The following is a 24972-nucleotide window of genomic DNA, read 5'->3' on the forward strand; positions in this document are numbered from 1 at the left end:
CTTCTTTTGAGAAGGGTCTGTTCATATCTTTTGCCCATTTTTTGATGGGGTTGTTTTTTTCTTGTAAATTTGTTTAAGTTCTTTGTAGATTCTGGATATTAGCCCTTTGTCAGATGGATAGATTGCAAAAATTTTCTCCCATTCTGTAGGTTGCCTGTTCATTCTGATGCTGTTCAGAAGCTCTTTAGATTAATTAGATCCCATTTGCCTATTTTGACTTTGGTTGCCATTGCTTTTGGCATTTTAGTCATGAAGTCTTTGCCTGTGCCTATGTCCTGAATGGTATTGCCTATGTTTTCTTTTTTTTTTTTTTTTGTATTAATTTTTTTGCATACAAAAACAATAAACATTTTCTAAAAATACATACAAACAAAAAGATGCGTATCAAACACATTAGGAAGGTTGCACATGGGAAGTCGGGGAATAGAAATGGGGGTGGGAGTTAAAATAAATGAGAGAGGGACTTTATATGGATCAGTGATAATAACTCAATCCTCTATGTGACAAAGAAGAGGGAGAAGGAAGAGGAAGAAAAAGAAAGTGGGATAAAGGATCAGAAAGGGAGGAAAATAGAAAAAATTAGAGTATGACTCCAGGGTAGACCTGTTTTGTTGTCATTGAGTTGGTTGGTTGGTTTGTCTGTTGTATTCTTCATGTTTCGCCAAGTTGGCCCGACTGGTCTCGAACTCCTAGCCCGAAGTGATCAACCCGCCTCGCCCCCCAGAGTGCCGGGACCACAGGCGTGAGCCACCACGTCCAGCCCCCACATTGCTTCTGGCCTCCGTGGTAGACCTCCCAAACGGAGCGGCCAGGCAGAGGAGCTCCTCACTTCTACCCAGACACGGGACGGCCAGGCAGAGGGGCTCCTCACTTCCCAGACGGGGCGGCCAGGCAGAGACGCTCCTCACTTCTTCCCAGACGATGGGTGGTCGGGCAGAGGTGCTCCCCACTTCCCAGACGATGGGCGGCCGGGCAGAGGCGCTCCTCACTTCCCAGATGGGGCAGCCGGGCAGAGGCGCTCCTCACTTTCCAGATGATGGGTGGCCGGGCAGAGGCGCTCCTCACCTCCCAGACGATGGGTGGCCGGGCAGAGGCGCTCCTCACCTCCCAGACGATGGGTGGCCGGGCAGAGGCGCTCCTCACCTCCCAGACGGGGCGGCCGGGCAGAGGCGCTCCTCACTTCTTCCCGGATGGGGCGGCCGGGCAGAGGCGCTCCTCACTTCTTCCCGACGGGGCGGCCGGGCAGAGGCGCTCCTCACTTCTTCCCGGACGGGGCAGCCGGGCAGAGGCGCTCCTCACTTCTTCCCGGACGGGGCGGCCGGGCAGAGGCGCTCCTCACTTCCCAGACGATGGGTGGCCGGGCAGAGGCGCTCCTCACTTCTTCCCGGATGGGGCGGCCGGGCAGAGGCGCTCCTCACTTCCTCCCAGACGGGGCGGCCGGGCAGAGGCGCTCCTCACCTCCCAGACGATGGGAGGCCGGGCAGAGGCGCTCCTCACTTCCCAGACGATGGGTGGCCGGGCAGAGGCGCTCCTCACTTCCCAGACGGGGCGGCCGGGCAGAGGCGCTCCTCACTTCCCAGACGGTGGGTGGCCGGGCAGAGGCGCTCCTCACTTCCCAGACGATGGGTGGCCGGGCAGAGGCACTCCTCACTTCTTCCCGGATGGGGCGGCCGGGCAGAGGCGCTCCTCACTTCTTCCCGGATGGGGCGCCCGGGCAGAGGCGTTCCTCATTTCTTCCTGGACGGGGCGGCCGGGCAGAGGCGCTCCTCACTTCCTCCCGAACGGGGCGGCCGGGCAGAGGCGCTCCTCACCTCCCAGATGATGGGAGGCCGGGCAGAGGCGCTCCTCACTTCCCAGATGATGGGTGGCCGGGCAGAGGCGCTCCTCGCTTCCCAGACGGGGCGGCTGGGCAGAGGCGCTCCTCACTTCCCAGACAGGGTGGCCGGGCAGAGGCGCTCCTCACTTCCCAGACGATGGGTGGCCGGGCAGAGGCGCTCCTCACTTCCCAGACGGGGCGGCCGGGCAGAGGCGCTCCTCACTTCCCAGACGGTGGGTGGCCGGGCAGAGGCGCTCCTCACTTCCCAGACGGGGCGGCCGGGCAGAGGCGCTCCTCACTTCCCAGACGGTGGGTGGCCGGGCAGAGGCGCTCCTCACTTCCCAGACGGTGGGTGGCCGGGCAGAGGCGCTCCTCACTTCCTCCCGGACGGGGCGGCCGGGCAGAGGCGCTCCTCACCTCCCAGACGATGGGAGGCCGGGCAGAGGCGCTCCTCACTTCCCAGACGATGGGTGGCCGGGCAGAGGCGCTCCTCACTTCCCAGACGGGGCGGCCGGGCAGAGGCGCTCCTCACTTCCCAGACAGGGTGGCCGGGCAAAGGCGCTCCTCACTTCCCAGACGATGGGTGGCCGGGCAGAGGCGCTCCTCACTTCCCAGACGGTGGGTGGCCGGGCAAAGGCGCTCCTCACTTCCCAGACGATGGGTGGCCGGGCAGAGGCGCTCCTCACTTCCCAGACGGTGGGTGGCCGGGCAGAGGCGCTCCTCACTTCCCAGACGGTGGGTGGCCGGGCAGAGGCGCTCCTCACTTCCCAGACGGTGGGTGGCCGGGCAGAGGCGCTCCTCACTTCCCAGACGGTGGGTGGCCGGGCAGAGGCGCTCCTCACTTCTTCCCGGATGGGGCGGCCGGGCAGAGGCACTCCTCACTTCTTCCCGGATGGGGCGTCCGGGCAGAGGCGCTCCTCATTTCTTCCCGGACGGGGCGGCCGGGCAGAGGCGCTCCTCACTTCCCAGACGGGGCGGCCGGGCAGAGGCGCTCCTCACTTCCCAGACGGTGGGTGGCCGGGCAGAGGCGCTCCTCACTTCCCAGACGATGGGTGGCCGGGCAGAGGCGCTCCTCACTTCTTCCCGGATGGGGCGGCCGGGCAGAGGCGCTCCTCACTTCTTCCCGGATGGGGCGCCCGGGCAGAGGCGTTCCTCATTTCTTCCTGGACGGGGCGGCCGGGCAGAGGCGCTCCTCACTTCCTCCCGAACGGGGCGGCCGGGCAGAGGCGCTCCTCACCTCCCAGACGATGGGAGGCCGGGCAGAGGCGCTCCTCACTTCCCAGACGATGGGTGGCCGGGCAGAGGCGCTCCTCGCTTCCCAGACGGGGCGGCTGGGCAGAGGCGCTCCTCACTTCCCAGACAGGGTGGCCGGGCAGAGGCGCTCCTCACTTCCCAGACGATGGGTGGCCGGGCAGAGGCGCTCCTCACTTCCCAGACGGGGCGGCCGGGCAGAGGCGCTCCTCACTTCCCAGACGGTGGGTGGCCGGGCAGAGGCGCTCCTCACTTCCCAGACGGGGCGGCCGGGCAGAGGCGCTCCTCACTTCCCAGACGGTGGGTGGCCGGGCAGAGGCGCTCCTCACTTCCCAGACGGTGGGTGGCCGGGCAGAGGCGCTCCTCACTTCCTCCCGGACGGGGCGGCCGGGCAGAGGCGCTCCTCACCTCCCAGACGATGGGAGGCCGGGCAGAGGCGCTCCTCACTTCCCAGACGATGGGTGGCCGGGCAGAGGTGCTCCTCACTTCCCAGACGGTGGGTGGCCGGGCAGAGGCGCTCCTCACTTCCCAGACGGGGTGGCCGGGCAGAGGCGCTCCTCACTTCCCAGACGGGATGGCCAGGCAGAGGTGCTCCTCACCTCCCAGCCGGAGCGGCCGGGCAGAGGCGCTCCCCACCTTCCAGATGGGGCGGCGGCCGGGCAGGGGCTGCAATCCCAGCACCCTGGCAGGCCAAGGCAGGCGGCCGGGGGGTAGAGGCTGCCGCGAGGCCAGACCACGCCACCGCACTCCAGCCCGGGCAACACCGAGCACTGGGTGAGCGAGACTCCGTCTGTAGTCCCAGTACCTCGGGAGGCTGCGGCGGGCAGAGCACTCGGCGTCAGGAGCTGGCGAGCAGCGTGGCCAAGATGGCGAACGCGTGCCTGCAGCCAAAGGAGAAAAGGCAGGCAGCGATGGCGCGCGCCGGCAGTCCCAGGCAGTCGGCGGCGCGGGCAGCAGCAAGCCGAGTAGATTGTAGCCTGCGCCAGAGAGGGAAAGAAAGAAAGGAAAGGAAGGAAGGAAGGAAGGAAGGAAGGAAGGAAGGAAGGAAGGAAGGAAGGAAGGAAGGCAGGCAGGCAGGCGCCTATGTTTTCTTCTTGGGTTTTTATGGTTTTAGGTCCTATGTTTAAGTTTTTAATCCATCTTGAGTTAATTTTTGTATAAGGTGTAAGGAAGGGATCCAGTTTCAGCTTTCTGCATGTGGCTAGCCAGTTTTCCCAACACCATTTATTAAACAGGGAATCTTTTGCCCATTGCTTGTTTTTGTCAAGTTTGTCAAAGATCAGATGGTTGCAGATGTGTAGTGTTATTTCTGAGGCCTCTATTCAGTTCCATTCATCTGTATATCTGTTTTGGTACCAGTACCATGCTGTTTCTGTTACTATAGCCTTGTAGTATAGTTTGAAGTCAGGTAGCATGATGCCTCCAGCTTTGTTCTTTTTGCTTAGGATTGTCTTGGCTATGCGGACTCTTTTTTGGTTCCATATGAAATTTAAAGTAGTTCTTTTCCAATTCTGTGAAGAAAGTCAATGGTACCTTGATGAGGATAGCATTGAATCTATGAATTACTTTGGGCAGTATGACCATTTTCACGATAGTGATTCTTCCTATCCAGGAGCATGGAATATTTTTCCATTTGTTTGTGTCCTCTCATTTCCTTGAGCAGTGGTTTGTAGTTCTCCTTGAAGATGTCCTTCACATCCCTTATAAGTTGTATTCCTAGGTATTTTATTCTCTTTGTAGCAATAGTGAATGGGAGTTCATTCATGATTTGGCTCTCTATTTGTCTGTTATTGATGTATAAGAATGCTTGTGATTTTTGCACTTTGATTTTGTATCCTGAAACTTTGCTGAAGTTGCTTATCAGCTTAAGGAGATTTGGGGCTGAGATGATGGGGTTTCCTAAATATACAATCATGTCACCTGCAAACAGAGACCATTTGACTTCCTCTTTTCCTAATTAAATACTCGCTATTTCTTTCTCTTGCCTGATTGCCCTGGCCAGAACTTCCAGTACTATGTTGAATAGGAGTGGTGAGAGAGGGCACCTTGTCTTATGTCAGTTTTCAAAGGGAATGCTTCCAATTTTTGCTCATTCAGTATGATATTGGCTGTGGGTTTGTCATAAATAGCTCTTATTATTTTGAAATGCGTTCCATCAATACCTAGTTTATTGAGAGTTTTTAGCATGAAGGGTTGAGTTTTGTTGAATGCCTTTTCTGCATCTATTGAGATAATCATGTGGTTTTTGTCATTGGTTCTGTTTGTGTGATGGATTACACTTATTGATTTACATATGTTGAACCAGCCTTGCATCCCAGGGATGAAGCCAACTTCATCGTGATGGATAAGCTTTTTGACGTGCTGCTGGATTCAGTTTGCCAGTATTTTGTTTAGGATTTTTGCATTGACGTTCATCAGGGATATTGGCCTAAAATTTTCCTTTTTTGCTTTGTCTCTGCCCTGTTTTGGTATAAGGATAATGCTGGCCTCATAAAATGAGTTAGGGAGGATTCCCTCTTTTTCTATTGTTTGGAATAGTTTCAGAAGGAATGGTACCAGCTCCTCTTTGTACCTCTGGTAGAATTCGGCTGTGAATCCATCTGATCCTGGACTTTCATTTGTTGGTAGGCTGTTTATTAATTACTGCCTCAATTTCAGAACTGGTTATTGGTCTATTCAGGGATTCAATTTCTTCCTGGTTTAGTCTTGGGAGGGTGTATGTGTCCAGAAATTTATCCATTTCTTCTAGATTTTCTAGTTTATTTGCATAGAGGTATTTATAGTATTCTCTGATGGTAGTTTGTATTTCTGTGGGATCAGTGGTGATATCCCCTTTATCATTTTTTTATTGTGTCTACTTGATTCTTCTCTCTTTTCTTGTTTATTAGTCTGGCTGGCGGTCTATTTATTTTGTTAATCTTTTCAACAAATACCTCCTGGATTCATAGATTTTTTGAAGGATTTTTCATATCTCTATCTCCTTCAGGTCAGCTCTGATTGTAGTTATTTCTTGCCTTCTGCTAGCTTTTGAATTTGTTTGCTCTTACTTCTCTAATTCTTTTAATTGTGATGTTTGGTATCGAGTTTAGATCTTTCCTGCTTTCTCTTGTGGGCACTCAGTGCTATAAATTTCCCTCTAAACACTGCTTTAGCTGCATCCCAGATATTCTACTACATTGTGTCTTTGTTCTCACTGGTTTCAAAGAACATCTTTATTTCTGCCTTCATTTTATTGTTTACCCAGTAGTCATTCAGGAGCAGGTTGTTCAGTTTCCATGTAGTTGTGTGGTTTTGAGTGAGTTTCTTAATTCTGAGTTCTAATTTGATTGCACTGTGGTCTGAGAGACTCTTTGTTATGATTTCCGTTCTTTTGCATTTGCTGAGGAGTGTTTTACTTCCAATTAGGTGGTCAATTTTAGAATAAGTGCGATGTGGTAGTGAGAAGAATGCATATTCTGTTGATTTGGGATGGAGAGTTCTGTAGATGTCTATTAGGTCTGCTTGGTGCAGAGCTGAGTTCAATTCCTGGATATCCTTGTTAATTTTCTATCTCATTGATCTGTCTAGTATTGACAGTGGGGTGTTAAAGTCTCCCACTATTATTGTGTGGGAGTCTAAGTTTCTTTGTAGGTCTCTAAGAACTTGCTTTATGAATTTGGGTGCTCCTGTATTGGGTGCATATATATTTAGGATAGTTAGCTCTTCTGGTTGCATTGATCCCTTTACCATTATGTACTGGCCTTCTTTGTCTCTTTTGATCTTTGTTGGTTTAAAGTCTGTTTTATCAGAAACTATGATTGCAAACCCTACTTTTCTTTGGCTTTCTATTTGCTTGGTAAATATTCCTTCATCCCTTTATTTTGAGCCTAGTGTGTCTTTTCACATGAGATATGTCTCCTGAATACAGCACATGGATGGGTCTTGATTCTTTATCCAATTTGCCAGTCTGTGTCTTTTAATTGGGACATTTAGCCCGTTTACCTTTATGGTTAATATTGTGAATCTGATCCTGTCATTATGATGCTAGCTGGTTATTTTGCCTGTTAGTTGATGCAGTTTCTTCACAGCATCGATGGTCTTTACAATTTGGTATGTTTTTTCAGTGGCTGGTGCCAGTTGTTCCTTTCCATGTTTAGTACTTCCTTCAGGGACTCTTGTATGGCAGGCCTGGTAGTGACAACATCTCTCAGCAATTGCTTGTCTGTAAAGGATTTTATTTCTCCTTCACTTATGAAGCGTAGTTTGGCTGGATATGAAATTCTGGATTGAAAATTGTTTTCTTTAAGAATGTTGAATATTGGCCCCCACTCTCTTCTGGCTTGTAGGGTTCCTGCTGAGAGATCCACTGTTAGTCTGATGGGCTTCCCTTTATGGGTAACCTCACCTTTCTCTCTGGCTGCCCTTAATTTTCCATTCATTTCAACCTTGATGAATCTGATGATTTTGTGTCTTGGTGTGCTCTTCTCAAGGAATATCTCTGTGGTGTTCTCTGTATTTCCTGAATTTGAATGTTGGCCTGCCTTGTTAGGTTGGGGAAGTTCTCCTAATAATACCCTGAAGAGTGTTTTCCAACTTAGTTCCATTCTCCCCGTCACTTTCAGGTACACTAATCACACGTAGATTTGGCCTTTTCACATCATCCCGTATTTCTTGAAGGCTTTCTTCATTTGTTTTCACTCTTTTTTCTCTAGTCTTGTCTTCTTGCTTTATTTCATTGAATTGACCTTCAATCTCTGATATCTTTTCTTCCATTTGATTGATTCGGCTATTGATACTTGTGTGTGCTTCATGAAGTTCTCATGCTGTGTTTTTCAGCTCCATCAGGTCATTTATGTTCTTCTCTAAACTGATTATTCTAGTTAGCAATTCATCTAACCTTTTTTCAACGTTCTTAGCTTCCTTGTATTGGGTTAGAACATGCTCCTTTAGCTCACAGGAGTTTGTTATTACTCACCTTCTGAAGCCTACTTCTGTCAATTCGTCAAACTCATTCTCCATCCAGTTTTGTTCCCTCGCTGGTGAGGAGTTGTGATCCTTTGGAGGAGAAGAAGCATTCTGTTTTTTGGAGTTTTCAGCCTTTTTGCACTGGTTTCTCCCCATCTTCTTGGATTTATCTACCTTTGGTCTTTGATGTTGGTGATCTTCGCATGGGGTCTCTGAGTGGACGTCTATTTTGTCAATGTTGCTACTATTCCTTTCTGTTTGTTAGTTTTCCTTCTAACAGGCCCCTCTTCTGCAGGTCTGCTGGAGTTTGCTGGAGGTCCACTCCAGACCCTGTTTGCCTGGGTATCACCAGTGGAGGCTGCAGAACAGCAAAGATTGCTGGCTGTTCCTTCCTCTGGAAGCTTCATCCCAGAGGGGCACCTGCCAGATGCCAGCAAGAGTTCTCCTGTATGAGGTGTCTGTTGGCCCCTACTGGGAGGCATCTCCCAGTCAGGATACACGGGTGTCTGGGACCCACTTGAGGAGGCAGCCTGTCCCTTATCAGAGATTGAATCTGTGCTGGGAGATCCACTGCTCTCTTAAGAGCTGTGAGGCAGGGCCGTTTAAGTCTGCTGAGGCTGCGCCCACAGCCACCCCTTCCCCCAGGTGTTCTGTCCCAGGGAGACGGGGGTTTTATCTATAAGTCCCTGGCTGGGGCTGCTGCCTTTTTAATCAGAGATGCCCTGCCTAGAGAGGCAGACTGGCCTCACCGGCCTTGCTGGGCTGTAGTGGGCTCCACCCAGTTCGAACTTCCCTGAAGCTTTGTTTACACAGTGAAGGTAAAATCGCCTACTCAAGCCTCAGCAATGGCATGCACCCTTCCCCCGCCAAGCTCCAGCATCCCAGGTGGACCTCAGACTGCTGTGCTGGCAGCGAGAATTTCAAGCCAGTGGATCTTAGCTTGTTGGACTCCGTGGGGGTGGGACCCAGCAAGCCAGGCACCGGAAGGAATCACCTGGTCTGCCAGCTGCAAAGACTGTGGAAAAAGTGCAGTATCTGGGTGGGAGTGCACTATTCCTTCCAGAACAGTCTCTCATGGCTTCTCTTGGCTAGGAACGAAATCCTGACCCCCTGTGCTTCCTGGGTGAGGCGATGCGCCACCCTCCTTTGGCTCACTCTCCGTGGGCTGCAGCCACTGTCCAGTCAGTCCCAATGAGATGAACTGGGTACCTCAGTTGGAAATGCAGAAATCACCCTCCTTCTGCGTCGATCTCACTGGGAGCTGCAGACCGGAGCTGATGCTATGCAGCCATCTTCCCAACAGGTTCCTAGGATTATCATGTTTTATAGAAAAAAATGCCTTCAGACAGATTGGTTCTGTGACTGTTTATAAGTTTATATTCTAGCCCCATAGGCAAATTTTTCAAAAAAGATCCCAACTGTAACAACATTTCTCCCAAGGAGTGATTAAAAACCAAATCTGAATGGACACTACTGTCTTACTAATGGGCTGTGGAAAATGCAATAATGATGCTTGTGAAATTATTGGATTGAGGAATAATGTATTCTTCTAGAATTGTACTAATTCATTTCCCACTTCTGATCATTTAAAGTTTACTTCTCTCTCATTGAAAAGGATTAATGATATGTTTAATAAATAAAGACTAATTTTAAAAGAGCTTTGCTGGCTCGACTTTATGTAAAAATAGTATGTAAGAAAAGGGAATAAAACAATATTTTATTAAATACCCTCTGAGACTCTTCTTTGTTAAGGAAACAATTTGTAAATTGTCCTCACATTATAAACTCTTTGTCTTCTTAGTCTGACATGAGGGTGCCAAGCTTAGTGATTTGTAGCATGGAAAGGTGAGTGCTGTAGCTGGATAGTCATCGTCACATGAAGGTTCTGTTGGTTTGGAAGGCGAGCATTTCATATTCTTGCCCCACAAGTAACCCAATGTTCTGCCCCAGGGACAAGTATATTTCCTGAATTATGAGAAGGAGCAAGAGAACGTGTCCATCCCATGTTCTTGAGAAGTCCTGGCTCGAGCCAATAAGGCTCATCATTGTCTGCAAGAATGGAGATCAATTTCAGTCTGCTGTCACACAGACTCTGGCAGCCAGAGACCAACAGGATCCCATAACAGTAAACCTGCTGCTTTCCAGGGCAGAACCCCGAGTTGCTAACAGCCTCTCAGGCTTAAAAAAGTAAGTCCACACAGAACAATTGTATTCTCACAGTCAGCATTGTGATCTTCCTCTGGTTCTTCACATATTTAATAAACCTTTAAAACCAGAATCCTGAGAAATGTCCCATCCCTTCCCACACACACACATCAGCCTCGTCAACTACCTACCCATACACACAGAGCAGCATTTTCTTTTGTATCTTAGGAACTAACAGAATCAAAGATATGGAGTCTTAAGGTTATCTTTTGAAGCAGACCTTTACTTTATGAAGAGAATTATTAAAGTGTATTGACACTCTGTTGAGGCATATTGCTCCCGGGGTCTTGGCATTTTGTTGGTATAATTATCTGCAGCAAATACAGTATCCAAAGTTCCCAGTAAGTGTAAAATTTCTACCAATATCATTGATAATAAATGCTCTCATATAGAACTCCTCCTACAGGCATAGAAAGCTTCACTAACTGAGTCATGTGTACTGGTCCTTGGATGAAGCATAATACCATGTCGTATCATATTATATGAACTAGCATTTGTTGAGCATGTCATATGTGCTAGATACTGTGCTAGCAGATTTTACATGTTATTGTATTTAATCCTTCCAGCAGTCCTGGGATTTATGCATTACTCCAGTTTTTGCGAATGAAAAATGGAGGCCCAGAAAGGCTATACAAGTAGTTAGTAGTAACACAAATTCAAACTCAGCTTTTCTGAACCCAACTTTTTTTCACTGTGTCAAGATGCCTCTCACTTATTTGTTTAGCTCCTCAAGATCTCTAACAAACTACTAGCAATTTCAAAGTTAGGGATCATTCAAAAAAGGAGCAGGCTCTCTAGAGCAAAAAAGGAATATATTTGCTTCAAGAGTTTAAAACCCAGTATGCCCTCCCATTAGCAGGGGAGCCATGGAAATAAGCATGTGGATGCTAAGAAGCCTTTAATATATGTTCAAAGGAAGCTCAAACAGAAAAACAGCCTCAATGAACAAAAATGTTATGAAACTTTTGGAGAAGAATGTGCTTCCTCTACTTCTGAGATGCAGTGCAGCAGTAGGAATTTTATTTACGTCAGTAATTCTCACACTTTGGAAGGTATCATGATCCTTTGGGGAGCTTGTTTATAATTTAGATACCTGCTTCTCACATCTTTGGATGTTCTGATTCAGTAGATTTGGGCAAAGCCAATGGTCTCACTCCCTGCTTCCAGCATTCCCTATGCCCTTCTCAGCTTTACTTTTCTCCACAGTACCTATTACTTTCTAAGATACTAGACATACAAATTATCTAATGTGTATGTTGTCTTTGTCAGTATCCTTCCATCTGTTTTGTTCACTAGAATGGTGTCTGGCACAGAGTGATGTTTGCAGGGAAGGAAGGAAGGCAGACAGGGTGATTGGCTATGTGATCTTCTCAAAGCCCTTGTGGTCTAATGTTAGAACCAGATGGCAATCCCAAGACTGTAATGTCCATTTATATCCATAATAAATGGTATGCCCAGCCTGGCACAGGCTATTGATGAGTCTTTTGAGGACTGGCATACATGCAACCCACTCACCTTACTCTTACCTCCTTGCCAACTTCCCTGTATTGCCTTATTACTCAGTCAAACTACACCCAGTCTCAGGAAAACAAGAAGTGAAGGAAACATTGTCAACGACTGAGTCAGGGGTTAATTGGTCTCTTCTCATTTAAACATGAAGGAAGGAAATATGAAAGAAGAAAATGATAGACAAGTGAAATTCTCTAGATCAATCCTGGAGATAATTGTGTAGAACATTGCTAAGTATTTACCTAGTTACAAGTGCTAATCACTTTCATGTAAAAAGCCTTAATAAACTCTACACAGCACATTATTTTGAATCTACTGAAATCTAAATCTGAACTGTGTTAGATCTCTTCTTTCTAAAAAGTTTGATATACAGAGCTGTATTACATTTAAAGAACATTGTGAGAAATTCAGAAATACTGAGACATTGATGAGCTGCCATCAGGCTAATTAAAGAGAGCCTGAAAAAAAAAGCAAAATAGGACTAAATTGGGAAGTCTTAGGATATATTTTAAGCTGTGTTATTTAACCATCTCCTGTTTGAAAGAAATCTAGTAATAAGAATGAAAATTGTGTAATGGATTTTTTTTGTTTTTTTTTGTAGGCATCTTGTTTTTATTGAACAGATAGGCTTTATTGATTTTGATCATAAAATAAATTGCTAAAAGGGAAAGACTATTTTCCCTCACTGACCTCTATTATAAATCGGAGAAGTATTCCCAGAGAAAAATAATAGTACGATGGTAAGTGAGAATAGCATCTCCTTTCAAAAAAATATAACTCAAGAAGGGCCTACAACTACCTTTCTCCTAGATCATAATGTTACAGCCTGAGAGGTAGGGTGTTCTAATGTATTTCCACCATATATCACACAAGTAAAATTTAATTTGGAGCAATAGGTTCTATTCTCTGGATGAGGTAATCCTACCATTGATTTATTCAGTAAATATTTTTATAATGTCTAATAACACCGTGTACTTGAGGAAATTAAATAAATTAGGTTCCTGACAGTCTCTATATAGCAAACACACAGTGGAATGTCAAGTAAACAATATTTATTAAATATATACAACATAAATTCAGTATTATTCCAAACTGTAGGGTTGGTGGAAGAAGTACGGAGAAATAAAAGAAGATTGAGTTCTTAGATTATGAAATTAACAAACTTGAATACCATGCAGTATTTTTTAGAGGCATGATGTGCAGATTGAAGAATCCCATCAAGTGTTTAGCAAAATGAATGAAAAGTAAAGAGCATAATATAAAATAAAAGGTCAAATTTAATTATCCATATATATTATATTAATAAATAAGTGGTATAGAAATCACCTATTATAACACAAAGACTCTCAGAGTGGACATAGAGTAAAACATAAGTAAATGTAGCATGAGTCATTTACAACAAAGTGACTTATAAAGCCCTTTAGAAATTTTAAAATATGGTTCCTGAAGTTAAAAAATAATAATAATACCATGGTTGGAAGATAAAGTCAAGGTACTCTTCCATGATAAAACTAAAGGAAAATGAAAATGCTCAATAAATGTCCAGCTCACTGAATTAAAACACACACACATACACACACACACACACGATAGAAGGTGAAATTCAAGGGTACCAGACAACAGATATTCTAATAACAACATGGGCTGCTAAAATACAAAGAAGTGCTTTCAAAATTCCAGGAGAAAATAATTTCAATTTCAATTTCTGGAATAAAATGTGGTAGAATGAAGTATTTTGATGTGTCATAAAATCTATCTCCTATATACCCTTTCTTAGAAAACTACTAGTAGATGTAATACAGTAAAGCAATGGCTTAAACTAAGAAAGAGGAAGACATGTTTTCCAAACATAATAGCTCCAACCACAAAGCCTAAATATGTCCTAGGATGACACCAGTGCAGCAAGGCTAGAGAGAAACCAGCACAAATTGGAGAAGGTGGAAGATTTCAGGAAGGAGGACTTCAGGAATTGTTAAAATAGATGATATGATAAAACATTCCGATATAATTAAGGATATATGGAAAACAATAAGAGAATCAACAACAGTGACAATAGCTAATGTATATTGAACTCATTGTTAAAGTAGATGATATGATTAAACATTCCAATGTAATTAAGGATGTATGGAAAACAATAAGAGAAACAACAACAGTGATAGTGGCTAACACACATTAGTAGAGAGAATTATGCAACTAAAAACATTATACAAGGACTCAATTATTAAATTTAGGGAAAAAATGCTTTATAAAACGGAAAAAAGATTTGGCATACACTAGTTGCACCTACCATTACCAAAACACATATAGTAATAATAAGATGAGCAATGATAGATTTAACTAAAAATACTGAGGTCACTGACTTTAGGAAGATGGTATGAAGAAAAGAATGGAATTTGAAAGAGCAATGTTTTCATTTATTGTAATAGGAAATTAATATATAATGTCCAGAATTGGTAATTCAAATAAAAGCAATGTAAGAATATTGTTTCTAAATGTTAAAACAACTGCCAGAAGAAACAGTTAAGAGTTAAAGGGATTGCTACACAGAGTATGGCTGTGTATCAGACTAGGTTTTTGTAAAAATTATAAAACCTCCAGAGATAATTTACTTTTTAAAATTATTAAATGGACTTGGTTTATTTAAAGTGTTTAGTAAAGTAAAAGGTATGCATTACAAAATAAATAAGGAACTAAGTGGTACTTTCAAAGATCTCCATTACTTAGAACACTTGCTCCAGCTGTTTTTACTCTATGACATATACTGAAGTGTGTTTGCTAATTCCCAAAGTATAAATAGTCCCTTTACAGTTTATTTCAAGCTACTAACATGACATCACAGAATGTGGAGTTGAGAAGAGATGCAAAGTAACACACCATTATTGCAGTAACTTCATCATACAGGTATAGTAAATGTGAATAACCTTAAGAGCACAGATAATACCAAAATATAGTAAAATTATTAGGAAATGATGAGTTTTGTGTATCTATTAACTTTATTTGTAATATAATTTATTTAAGTTTATAAAATTTAGTTTTTTAATGGTTGTATGGAAAGCATGTAAAGTTTTCAGAAATTTAACAATCGTCCCTCACAAGCCTATATGAGCCAGCTTCAGCTTAACAGCTAATATTAAGATGCCCACCATATTCCTGTGGAGTGGGATAGGATATTAGCTGGATGGATGGATGGATGGATGGATGAATGGATGGATGAATGGATGGACGGATGGATGGATGGATGATTAGTCAAAATGTAACTAACAGAAATGATTAACTACCCAATAGGAAATTACCAGGGCTGAGTTTCCTCTTCTGTGATTAATACCTTAACATTCAAAGACAGCATACCCATAATGACAGTCACTCTGTGTGGTGGCTTTAGTCAAGCATTGTTAATTTTTATTTTATAAAAAGCACAATTGGTTATTTTCTGACACTTTTGGCCACATTTACTTAAAGTAAAATTTGAATGTTTCATCAAGTAGAATATCAACAAATCTAAAGAAATTATCAGTAATTATCAGTTGCCATAAATCTGGGCCTAGAGTGAATATTTACCTGAATTACCTGATGAAACTGTGTTAGAACTGAGTTCTTCAAGTAAATTACAAGCACTTGTGGGCAGATTTTGTGTCTGGTTTGTTTTTCAAACTTCCTTAGCACCAATACAATGTTTAAAACTAGGTTGGAATATACCACTCAATATTACAGTTATTTATGCGTTTTTCTCTTCTAATAACTGTGAGTGCTCCTTGAAGGTGAAATTTTCATCTTGTCAAATCTATACACCAATGCCTAGTTTATATTAACCTCTCACTAAATATTAGTTCAGTTAGACTGAAGAGTGTCCAATACGTATATATTGAATTAAATTAGACTAGATCAGAATTTAATTTGATGTCATGTTAGCATAATCCTAAAAAAGCTATCAAACAGGCTAAATTTTGTGTCATTAGACGGTATAATGTATACAAGGGTGGATTCAAATTCCAGCTCCATTTCTTATGAGCTTCCAGATCTTCAAGTATGTAATCTCTATAAACTTCATCTTCCCCATGCTAACAAGTAGATAATAATATGGTCCTTACGATTAAATCCATATAAAGTACTTAGCATAATACCTGACACATAGTAAGCTCTTAATAAATGTTTGCTGTTATATTGCTATGCTTTATGCTCTAGATAAATCTGAAATGTGCTTATAATATATGATTTGCCTGAAGGGTGACCTATGTCTTTAAAACAGTGACACATTTGCAATTGACCATCACAGGGCTTCTCACAAAATTGAACTTTTTTTTTTTTTTTTTTTGAGACAGTCTCGCTCTGTCGCCCAGGCTGGAGTGCAGTGGCGCAATCTCGGCTCACTGCAAGCTCCGCCTCCCGGGTTCACGCCATTCTCCTGCCTCAGCCTCTCCGAGTAGCTGGGACTACAGGCGCCCGCCACCACGCCCGGCTAATTTTTGTAATTTTAGTAGAGACGGGGTTTCACCGTGGTCTCGATCTCCTGACCTCGTGATCCGCCCGCCTCGGCTTCCCAAAGTGCTGGGATTACAAGCGTGAGCCACCGCGCCCAGCCCACAAAATTGAACTTTACAATGCCATCGGATTGTCAGTTTCCCTTCTAGAAAGGGAACCTATGATTCATCAAGCTAAATCAAGACTAAGTAAGTATCAAGTGACTATTGCCTTTTGATTTGTTTTCTTGCCTTAGGTTTGCGTTGATGATCTGGCACATTAATAGAAGCCGTGTATTGGTCTCTGTGTTATCTCATTGGATTTCCTGCCGACCATGAAGATTGACGGGTTTTATTAGCCCTCACAGGAAAACTGATTCTCAAAGTCAAAAATCTCAAGCATAGAATACAGGATATGGACCCATCGATCCCCACTACAAAAAGCCTTTCCTAGTACAGAGTACTGCCTCCCAAAGATTGCATTTCTCATCTCACTTTTCTTACCAAGATTTCTCCCTTGAAAAATCCAGGGAAATCAATTTTGTGTGTTCATTCCTGATCCTCAGTTGTTAACATAAAGTTGTATACTGAGGCAAATTTAAAACATAGCTGAAAATCCTTTGACATTGATATGGTTTGACTCCGTGTCCCCAAACAAATCTCACCTCGAATTGTAATTCCCATAATCCCACATGTCAAGGGCAGGACCAGGTGGAGGTAATTGGATCATGGGGTGGTTTCTCCCATGCTGTTCTTGTGATAGTGAGTGAGTTCTCACAAGATCTGATGGCTTTATGGGCATCTGGCATTTCCCCTGCTTGCACTCACTGACTCTGTCCTGTCACTCTGTGAAGAAGGTGCCTTGCTTCCCCTTCACCTTCTGCTATGATTGAGTTTCCTGAGGCCTCCGCAGCCGTGCTGAACTGTGAGTCAATTATACCTTTTTCCTTTATAAGTTACTCACCCCACCTACCACCTTTTAGATAATGCTGTGGGACATAAAGACTTAGAATTCTCTCTTCAAAGGGCTTGGATGTGGCTTCCAGGGTTCATGGTTCTCTCCTCCAGTTCTGTCTTTCATGGTGAGCCATGTATAGAAAGCGCACAACCAGAGGCCCTGTGGGCCAATGCAAAGCTGTTTCCCAGAGGTTCAGTGGTAGACTGAGCCTGGACATATCCACAGAGGTACCCAAAATGTGTACACACAAGGCCTGTCATGGTGTGAGACCACGTTGGGGGACCAGCTCTCCCCATGCCCTTATATTCTGGTACTGGACTTTGGGGGCCGAAGAATTCTAGCTCCAAACTTGAATTTCATTAGGAAGCTACATGTGTCAAAGTGGGAGAACAAAGCATACTTAACAGTTTGTTAACATGATTTATAACTTTTAAATATTTAAACATGTACTATATAGGTTTTTATTATTATTCTTGCCCTAGGCCTTAAGAATGTTAAGTGTAAGTCAATTAAATACTTTATTAGATATAAGAATGCAAGCACAGATACTCAGAAACACTGTTTCTCAAAATGCTAAAGATATAAAAGTGTGGGATAGATATGTCTTATGCTTATTTTGTAACATAACTATTCATTGCATATATCCAAACATCACTACATACCCCAAAAGATTTCGTCTTATTTACAATTATTTAGTTGTTTACCTAATATATGCTACATAATGCACACACACACAGCCATACACATACACACATGTGCACACATACATATTTCAAATACGAACCATAAAAAGCAGCCAGGATGAATCCAGAGGACATTATGTTAAGTAAAATAAGAACAGAAAGTTAAATAGTGCATGTTCTCACTGTATGTGGATGCTAAAAAATAGAAGGTCTCATGGAAGGAAAAAGTAGAACAGAGGATACTAGAGGCTGGAGAGGTGGGTGAGAGAGGGATAAAGAGAGATTTGTTAAAAAATACAAAATTACAGCTAGACAGGAGAAATAAGTTCTAATGTTCTATAGCACTATGAGATGACTATAGTTGACAATAATATACAGTTTCAAATTGCTAGAAGGAGTATATTGAATGTTCTCATCACAAAGAAATGATAAATGTTTGACATGATGCATATGCTAATTAATCTCTTAGCTATTCATTGTATGTATCCAAACATCACCATATACCCCGTAAATGTGTACAATTATTATGTCAATTTAAAAAATAAAATAATAATTAAGAAAAAATTGCAAAAGATTAAATAACTGTGACAGTAGATTTGTGCTCTCAAATATTAAAACATTCTATAAATTTACACAGAATAGGGGATAGATATATGAAAATTAAAAATAATTGAAATGGAATCTGGGTGATAGATTGAAATACTACTCTTAAGATTAAGAATAGTATAGCTGAACCAAAGTTTAACATGTTCAAACCTTTACATAAATGTATCCTCTCTCAATGATTTGAACCTGCTTATGGATAATTAAGGTTGTAATGTTTTGGACATAAATGCCTGTATACTTATACCAGAATATATCAGCAATTATAATTAAAATGATCTTACATATTATTTGTCATATCAGGATTTATACTATTTTTATTATGCTGAAGGTAAATGGTGAATTTCTTTTTTTTTTTTTGAGACGGAGTCTCGCTTTGTCGCCAGGCTGAGATGCAGTGGCGCAAGCTCGGCTCACTGCAACCTCTGCCTCTCAGGTTCAAGCAATTTTCCTGCTTCAGCCTCCCGAGTAGCTGGGATTACAGGTGCATGCCACCATGCCCGGCTAATTTTTTTTTAGTAGAGACAGGGTTTCTCCATGTTGGCCAGCATGGTCTTGATCTCTTGACCTCGTGATCCGCCCACCTTGGCCTCCCAAAGTGCTGGGATTACAGGCGTGAGCCACTGCACCTGGCTGGTATATGGTGAATTTTAAGAAGTGATTGATGGATGTTTAGGTTTGGGGAAGCAAAGGTTAGAGAAAGAGCTTAAGGGTGTCTCTGGTATCTTCCTTTCTCTCTGGATATGGGCTCCATAACTGCTACAGTCAAATATAATCTGGAATACCCAAGGTCCTTTCTTCACAGTCTTCCACAAGGGACTGAGAATCATAATGAGACACGTTAATGAAGCACAGTTATCACCTGATCATACTGTCATTAACACTTATTATCACATGATTAGATTGTACATTAGCCATTTCTCAGAGCCAATTTAAAAGAAAAAAATATGAGGACATATATGAGAACAAACACTGTAAGGAGTGCCTGACGAATGACAGAGTTTCCAAGTGAACGAGACATTTTATCACCTGGCATATTAACAGTGTGAAAGGCCAGGGATCATACCACCCTCTCCACTTCTTTTCCCTGCCCTTTAGATATTAGTTACTTGTTAGATCTTCTACCTTCTCTAACTGGAGCGATTATCTTAGCAATGACAGTTTTAGTGATGGGAGGAAATCATAATAGCTGTGGGTAACTGTTAGAATCAACACAGCTCTGAACGTTATAGGTCATGTTGTCTCTGTAGCTTGTGGGTAGAGCTGCTTTTCAAAATAGATATCTGTGTATCCCTTAGCATCTCCGTTTTTCCTATTTTTTCTTGTATGTTTACAAAGGTCAGATGCCAGCATGATCTAGAATAAGAGCTTTTGTGGCTGACTTTGAAAGGCTACTTCAGAGAAAAAATCTCATGAAGCAGCAGTACCCCAAAGTGCTGTGGGGAATGTGGCTAAATCCTTATTACATCCTAATAGAGCTTATAACCCATTATACATATAGAGCATTGGATTCCAGAATGTGTCTGAGAGATTTAGACTCTAGTTACTAAAAGGAAATGGGCTGGGCACAGTGGCTCAGGCCTATAATCCCAGCACTTTGGGAGGCCGAGGCAGGCGGATCACGAAGTCATGAGTTTGAGACCAGCCTGACCAACATGGTGAAACCCCGTCTCTACTAAAAATACAAAAATTAGCCAGGTGTGGTGGTGCGCACCTGTAATCCCAGCTACTCAGGAGGCTGAGGCAGAAGAATCGCTTGGACTCGGGAGGTGGAGTTTGCAGTGAGCCAAGATTGCGCCACTGCACTCCAGCCTGGGCAACAGAGTGAGACTCCATCTCAAAAAAAAAAAGAAGGAAATGAAGAGACATCTCAAGGTTAGAGCTACATTGATGAGGGATGAGGTCATGTTCACGGGACAGCAAAGCAATGTCAAAATCAATTCTACCATCACAGCAAAACTTAAAGCGCCTGTTTAATGATTTATTACAATAATAATTAAAATGCAGCATAATTATGATACAGAAGGAAACGCCAGGGGCTTATTTTCTCTATTGACTACAATATCATAGAGTGTTGGGCCTTCCAAAATCTGGAAACTTTTTATTGGCTATTTGATTCATGAAAGCAGAAATACCCTGGCATGTGTTTCCAGTAATTAAGGTAATCTTTATAATATATATTTTTTCTTTAATACAGCTGACTAAATGAGTGTTTGGCAACTAATGTAAGTATCTGTATGAACCAATTCCAGATATTTTCGCGGTGAATGACTTGACGATGATAATTATAATTGAAGAAATATGAGTCTTCCTCATTTGAATGTAACCTAATAACACCGTATCATCATTTAGAAAATATTTATTTCTTAGTATAGCATGAACTGGTTCTAATTCTGAGGCATGCTCACACCTTAGACTACTAACACTAGAGAGTTATTAAAATTGAGGACTGACTTTCTATTTTGTTAGAGTCAATTAGCATTTTTTTAAACTAAGTTCTCCTCTGGAAGACATTTCTGAGGTCTCCTCTCAAACTGTTTGCACAAAGATTTTTGAGCAACCGAGTTTGATTTGCTTTGATTTGGACAGACAGTTCTCCAGCATTTTAAACAAACTCGGGTACGTTGATTCCTCAAATATTACCTCGTTGAGGCTGAGTTCAGGAACAACATAATCCCAGTAGTCAAAATCTGTAGGAAATGGAGTTTTCTTTTTAGATAAAAGAAAAAATAATTTTAAAATAGAAAAAACACACCAAGATATCAACATTAGTTACTTCTCTCTACCACGCCTGCGTGTTCCTAGGATTTGTTTCAGTCAACTGACCTCAATTTGCTGCTAACTAGCTAAGTAATAGAGCGAATCATTTAGCATCTCATGCCTGAAAGTTCAGTATGAACTAAAGGTTTAGATAAATACAGTGGATAGGACATAACCATTTTTCTTTAAATTTATATGTGTACACAAAACACGCACACAATTGTAAGGACCATGCATCAAAAATCTACTTGTGATTATCCTAGATTACTGGCGATTTTTTTTCTTTCTTGACTACTTGCTTCTGGGGGTTTTCTAATTTTGTTTTACAGAAAACATGCATTACTTCTGGAATAAAAATCGTTATAACTTCTTTTTTGGACTAAGAGGCTGTTACTTTTTAACTGTAGGAATACATGTATTGTAAAATAAAAAATTTTTGCTATTGTTCTTAAATGAGTCCATGAGCTTGAAGAGTTATATTAAAGATCTATCAAATTTGTGTCTTTTTTAAAAAAGTCTTTACTGGAGTGACCTGTAGATCTAAATTTTAAGTTCTTTGATTGAAAATTGTGCACAGAAGATCGCTGAGGTTCATGAGGATATTTATAACTGGCTGAGATGATTTTCTTAGCCAAGCAAAACAAAAGAATCCTAGGGAAATAAAATTAGATTGGCCCAAAGGAAAAGCTCTGCATTTGGTGACCTGCCCCTCAAATTAACCCTAACACTTGGCAGGATGCCACCCCACACACAGTCACACGCCCTGCAGCTCCCTAAGCCTGTTCCACCTCACCACCTATTGTGCTTTCCTCTCCACTTCATGTATTTGCTTAGGTCATTTTTTTTTTTTTGAAGACAGAGTCTCGCTCTTGTCACCCAGGCAGGAGTGCAGTGGCACAGTCTCGGCTCACTGCAACCTCCGCCTCCGAGGTTCAAGTGATTCTTCTGCCTCAGCCTCCCGAGTAGCTGGGATTACAGGCACCTGCCACCATACCCGGCTAATTTTTGTATTTTTAGTAGAGACGGGGTTTCACCACGTTTGGCAGGGTGGTCTCGAACTCCCAACCTCAAGTGTTCCACCGGCCTCAGCACTTAGGTCATTTTTAAACATGTTACAACTAAATGAAAGAAATGCATTCCAAAGAATAAGGACTCCATGTTCAATGTGTATTGAAGATAGGGACTTTTAGAGTTCTGGCCTATAAATCAGGAGATCAACCACATCACCTGGAGAGGAGGAAAACACGAAATGCTTGGGCAATTTATCTATGCTCTTATAGTCTTGAGTGGCAGAGCAGTGTGTTCACTTAGAAACTGCTGTTTAAAATAGTGACAGTCGGGCGCGGTGCCTCACACCTGTAATCCCTGAACTTTGGGAGGTTGAGGCGGGCAGATCATGAGGTCAGCAGTTCAAGACCAGCCTGGCCAAGATGGTGAAACTCCATCTCTACTAAAAATACAAAAATCAGCTGGGTGCAGTGGTGGCACCTGTAATTCCAGCTACTCAGGAGGCTGAGGCAGGAGAATCGCTTGAACCCACGAGGCGGAGGTTGCAGTGAGCCGAGATTGCACCACTGCACTCCAGCCTGGCAACAGAGGGAGACTCCATCTCAAAATAAAATAGCCAGTGACAGCAAGTCCAGCACTGCTGCTGTTCAACAGTTTCCTTCTCATACTAAAAATGAATAATGGGTGTATACACGACTGAAATCCTACTCAGTAATAAACATGAACACACTGATTTAAGCAATAACATAAAAGGAGCTCAAAAACATTAGGCTGCTGAAACAGGAATTAAAAGAAATTAAAGAATGTTTAAGCAAAAACTCAGTTGTATGTAAGAAAACCCAATTCCCCCTGAGAAAGAAAAAGAGGTGGAGTCCTTTAAAAATTAACTGCCTGTTTTTCTGTCTGTCTGGGAAGACCCTGTTTCTCTAGCTGTGCAGCTGCAAGGTCACTAGGCAGATAAACTCAAGTTGTAAAACATGTTTTTCCTTGAAAAGTGAGAAATAATGTAATGCATATCTCAGCTGAAGAACTGTCTTTGTTTCTCTATTCTGTAATATGCTTCCCCCTGCACAGATCTCCCCCGACCCCACAAAATGCTTAAAAGGTAACCTGACTCTTTGTTTGGGGCTCAGTATTTTTAGATGTTAATCTGACTGGGCGGTTGCACCTAAATACAACTAATAATAATAAATCCTCCTCAACCCCTCGGTCTCTCTGATTCCTAAATTATCCCACTGCATTTCGAGAAAGAAATCAGATACAAAAAACTACCTACTGTGTGATTGCAGTTACTGAAAGGCGACACGAACTTGGAGTGGTAAAAAATCAGATGAGCAGCTCCCTGGGGTCGGGGGAGACTGGGGAACAGACGCACGTGGGTGCGTGGGAATTCAGGGGAAGGGGTGATGTTGATTCCAGGGACAAATACATTTGCTAAAATACACAGAACTGTGTTCCTCATAATCAGGTAAGATAAGGAACTTCATCCCACAGAGCCTATTGGCACCAGACTAGAGAGATAGCCCTCGGGTATTGTACTTTTGCTACTTTTGTTTCTATCACGGACAGAAGATGTTAGGAAATTTGGAAAGGAGTGTCCTCAGATGGATTTTGTGCCACCCCCTACATGGAGGAAGGGAGGAGGTCGCAGGCCCGCCAACCCCATAGACCGAGGGCACAGACCTTTGGGGGGAGAGGGCGGGCAGCGGGGACACTCACCCCTTAGCAGCTCCCTGGGTGACAGCCACGGCCCAGCAAATCTGAAACGCTGGCCAGGTCCTTACTGCGCCAACTGCCAGTTGCAACTACGGTCAACGGCTCTGTGTCCCTCGCAGGGCGAAACGGCCTTTCCTGGGCGCTGGAAAAAGGAGGCCAGAAGGGACGGATTTGTAAAGCAGGGTCGTGCAGAGGCTCCTAAAATGCCAGCGTCGGGAGCGAAGGAGCAGAGGATCTCTTTTTCCAAAGGGCAGGCAGGCATCGGCCTCTGCAGCGCAAGTTGACAAACCCTGGGAGCGGCGCCTCCAGCTGCAGCCACAACCTGAAACTCCCTCCACAGGTCGCAAACTGGGAAGCCACTGGCCCCGCGGAGCTGCCCCGGCCACGCTGCCCCCGCCGAGGCCGCAGCTTCGCTCACCTGCCGGGAGACCGCGGGGCCGAGCGCCCGCTGCCAGGACACACGGGCAGGTCCCTCAGGATCCCCTCTCCTGGGGCTCGGGGACCTGCAGACCTCGCAGCCCGCGGCCCCCGCTCACTCTGCCCACCAGCGCCGGCTCTACGTTGCAGCAGGTTTCCCTGGGGGCAGCGAGCACTTTCCAGGTCCAGCTCCCTCTCCTCGCCGTGCGCCGCCCTCCCCTCCCCTCCCCTCCCCTCTCCTTTGGAGTCTGGACCCTTTCAACCCCGACACTTCCAGCGGTCCCCAGGCTGCCCTGGGTGTTGAGGATGAGCCTGTGGTAGGGCAGACACCTGCTGTTTCCAGGGTCGGCCCCGATCACTGTGACCGATTCCGGTGCCGACTGGCCTAAGCCTGATCCTGATGCTCCAGTGCCACCCGACCCTCCCCGAGCGCGCGCTTGCACACCCAGGCTGCCCCCGGCAGGCAGCGGGAAGCCTCCAGCGATGTGTGCGTGTTTCCATAACCCGAGGCTCTGCTGTGTCATCCTGAACACGTGGCTTCAATCTGTTGCAGCGTTCACTGCGCATCATTTGATGCACTTATTCCAGCCTCTAACCTGGTCAACTCTACTCCGCCTCCCAGGGTTTCTGGGTCCTCCTCTCCTG

The 24972-nt window shown here is 44.2% G+C and overlaps 2 long non-coding RNA genes across 2 annotated transcripts in view; one reads left to right on the forward strand and one right to left on the reverse strand.

Moving 5' to 3' along the window:
* LOC129459433 (uncharacterized) overlaps window positions 1-16642 on the forward strand; it is a 29677-nt gene extending 13035 nt beyond the window's left edge. Inside the window, exon 4 of the long non-coding RNA XR_008649975.2 lies at window positions 16440-16642. This is a non-coding gene — a long non-coding RNA (uncharacterized lncRNA). The remainder of the gene's footprint in view (window positions 1-16439) is intronic.
* Window positions 14379-24465, reverse strand: LOC129459438 (uncharacterized). The gene is made up of 3 exons (XR_008649981.2): window positions 24329-24465; window positions 23914-24052; window positions 14379-15783 (listed from the first exon to the last, which is right to left on the reverse strand). It is a non-coding gene; the product is annotated as an uncharacterized lncRNA (long non-coding RNA).
* Between the last annotated feature and the right edge of the window lie 507 nt (window positions 24466-24972).

Source organism: Symphalangus syndactylus, chromosome 13 (genome assembly GCF_028878055.3).
Source record: "Symphalangus syndactylus isolate Jambi chromosome 13, NHGRI_mSymSyn1-v2.1_pri, whole genome shotgun sequence".
Lineage (NCBI taxonomy): Eukaryota > Metazoa > Chordata > Mammalia > Primates > Hylobatidae > Symphalangus > Symphalangus syndactylus.